A 3,505-nucleotide genomic window follows, 5' to 3' on the forward strand; every position below is an offset into this window, starting at 1 on the left:
TCTAGCCTAATCCCTTTCCCTCTACCCTAATCCCTTTCCCTCTAGCCTAATCCCTTTCCCATCTCCACAAAGTCTGCCTTTCCCATTACCTATCATCTACCTTTTCTTTCCTCTTTAAATTATTTATACGTTGGCTTGCTCATATAACAGAAACCATGCAACATTTAATATTGTGTGCCTGATTTATTTCACTTAGCATTACGGTGTCAAGATACATCCATTTTTCTACAAATTACTCAAATTTATCTTTATTTTATGGGCAAGTGGTATGCCATTGTGCATATATATTACATTTTCTTTATTTGTTCATCTGTGGATGGGCATATAGGCCACCTCCAAGATTTTGGTATTGTGAACCTAGCTTAGGTTCCCAACAGTAACATAGAAAGCTACCCTTATCCACATAACCTAGACAGCAGCTTTTGTTTTTTTCTTCTCTTCTGTTCTTGATGATAGCTATCCTTCTGGAGTAAGAAGGAAACTCAGTGCATTTGTTTGTTTCATTATTGTTTGAGACTAGCAGTTTCTCTAGCAGTTCAGACTGGCCTTGAACTCACTATGTAACCAGGCTGGCCTTGAACTCATGACAATCTTCCTGCCTCAGCTTCTTGGAGAATAGGAGTACAAGAGTGTACCACCAAGCCTGGAATCAGTGTTCTTTTTCATTTTTTGTTTATTTGTTTATTTGATACAAGGTCTCGCCACACAGTTTGGACTTGTAGTGATCCTCCTGTTTCAGCCTCCCCAGCGCTGGGCTTATAGACATGCTCCACTACATTCAGTTTAAGGTCCAGCACAGCATGCCTGGGTTCTAGAGATGGTAGTATGCGGTACCAGGGAGGGAACTCTGATCCTTGCACTTGCCAGGCAGGCATTGGGACTGCTGAGCTATCCAGCCCCCTCAAGGATGTTTTTTTTTTTTTTTGGGGGGGGGACCAGGGATTGAACTCAGGCCCTTGCGCTTGCCAGAGAAGCGCTTATTCCACGGAGCTATCTCCCCGGCCCCAGGGTTGTTTTGATTTGCATTTCTCTAGTGACCAATTATGCCGAACATCCTTTCATATACATATTGACCATTTGTATTTCTTTGTTTGTTTTGCCAGGCAAGCACTTATTCCACTGAGCTATCCCCCTGGCCCTATATATCTTCTTTTGATAAACATTTATTCATTTCAGTTGGTCATTTTTATTGTATTTTTTTACTCGAGGATCTATGTTTTTGAGTTCTTTACATATTCTAGATGTTAATGTTTTATCCAAAGCGCAGCTGGCAAAAATTTTACCCCATTTTCTACATCGTCTCTTCACTTTGTTGGTTCTTTCTACAAAAATAAATTGCAGAAGATTTTTAATTTGATATAACCCCATTTGTTGATTTCTAGTGTTATTTTTTGTTTGACTTGTTTCTTTTTCTCTCTTTCTTTTTTAATGTATTGGGTACAGGGTCTCCTCACACAGCTTGGACTCGTAGTGATCCTCCTGTTTTCAACCTCTGCAGTGTTGGGATTATGTGTGTTACCACCACGCCCAGTTTCTGTGGCTCACTCAGCACACCAGGGGGTGGGGCCTGATCGAACCCCAGTCCCTGAACGCTGGTCCCTGTGCTTGCCTAATGGGACACTTAGTTTACTGAGCTATCACATCAGCCCTTGACTTATGTCTTATACACAAAGTCCTTGTCTATGCCTTCAAGAGTTTTACCTATTTCATCTTGTAGATTAAAACAAATGCTTTTAAAAATAGTGCCTCAAATCTAAATGGGCTTTTGGCCCTTTATAACCAGCCAAGTATCACCCATATGGTGAGGAAATGAACACAAAGAAAACTTCTGTTGGGAATTGGGAATCTGCCTCAAACTCCTGTCATGTCTGCCTCTAATTTGTGGTCTTACTTTAGCATATCTAGCCACAGCAGGCTAAGTAGTAATGATTTCCTCTCCTGTTCTTAGCTACCATGGATCATGTTGTGTAATTGGGGGCTTTGATTCCAATTTTCTTCCAAATATCTTTTCTTTTTCTTCTTTTATTTACAACAGTGGAGATCATGCTGTCTCAGAAGCAGATGATAGGTAATCTAGGAACCATAGTTACTGTGGTCTCTGCCTCTCTCCTGGCAGCTCTGCCTCTCTTGGCCTGGCCTATCTATGTTTCTAGTCAATATTCCACAGGAACCATAGGATATAAGTAGATTCTACTATCCTATTGGGCCCAGGTTTAAGAGCCACTAGTCAGCCTATGAATGGGATTTGCCTTAGCTCAGTGTGACTGAGGCAGTTCAGAAAGTAGACTTCTCACATTTCTGAGGGCAAGAGTCATTAAAACCTAATGGGAGGGGCTGGGGAGATGGCTCAGTAGAATAAGTGCTTCCCTGGCAAGCGCAAGGACCTGAGTTCAATCCCCAGTTCTGCAAAAAAAAAAAAAAAAAAAAAAAAAAACCCAAACAAACAAAAACCACCTAATAGGAGACTGGGTGTGGTGGCACAGGCCTGTAATCCCAGCTCTTGGGAGGCTGTAAACAGGCAGATCACTACAAGTCCAATCTAGTAGTAAACCCTGAATACCCTGTAGACCCTTCCCTAAAATAAAAAAAAATAAAAAAAAATAAAACTAATGGGATGTTCCCCTTTCCCTCTATTCTTGGGTAGTAATAGGCTCAGTGAATATCACTAATGGGAGCCAGAATTGGACTGGCAGACTCTGGAATTGATGGTCTAGTCTGGTTTTGCAATTGGAATGAAAAAAACAAAATACCAGAAATCGGCAATTTCTTGTTGTGTGTTACATAATGTTGATGTAATCTTTAGTTTTGTTTTGTTTTAATGAATAAAGGTACTGTCCTGATAAGGTAAAAGATTTCCATCTGCATGAGATATTATTACTGTCATAATCTTTTTTTGGGGGGGGTTTATTTATTTATTTATTTATTTATTTTTGGCAGAACAGGGGATTGAACTCAGCCCCTTGTGCTTGCCAGGCAAGCACTTATTCTACTGAGCTATCTCCCTGGCCCCAACAGTCATAATCTTTAGAAAGAAAACAATTTCCCAAGTTCATACATAATTCAGCATTTATCATGTTCACCAATTAGTGCCCTGGGATAAAAATAGGACAGTTGCTATAGTTTGTACCTAGATGTTCCCCGCCAAGCTTCAAGTATTTTTTTCAGAGCTGTTTGGATGCAGGTTGTGTGATACTGAAATAAAGGATGTGTGGTACTGTTAGCTCACTGATTGGGATTAGTATAGTCCTGTTTGCGGCACAGGGCATTTATTGAGGACAAATTGCCTATCCTGACTGTGAATTGCACCAGCCCACAGGCTTGTATGCTGGATGAAATATAAAGAGGAAAGGGGCTGGTGAGATGGCTCAGTGGTCTAAAGCACCTACTTAGAACAAACTTAGCAAAGCACAGGGACCGCGGTTCAATCCCCCAGCACCACACGCCAGCCAGGGCCGCCCCCTGGTGGGCTGAGCTGGCCACACACACACACACACACACACACACA

At 41.4% G+C, this 3,505-nt stretch overlaps 1 protein-coding gene across 1 annotated transcript in view; it reads left to right on the forward strand.

Moving 5' to 3' along the window:
* The window catches only part of LOC101577877 (sodium-dependent glucose transporter 1B-like), a 17,799-nt gene that overhangs the window by 908 nt on the left and 13,386 nt on the right, over nt 1-3,505 (forward strand). The gene's annotated exons all lie outside the window — the stretch shown is intronic.

The sequence above is a fragment of the Octodon degus genome, unplaced genomic scaffold, assembly GCF_000260255.1.
Source record: "Octodon degus isolate 3935 unplaced genomic scaffold, OctDeg1.0 scaffold00090, whole genome shotgun sequence".
Classification (NCBI taxonomy): domain Eukaryota; kingdom Metazoa; phylum Chordata; class Mammalia; order Rodentia; family Octodontidae; genus Octodon; species Octodon degus.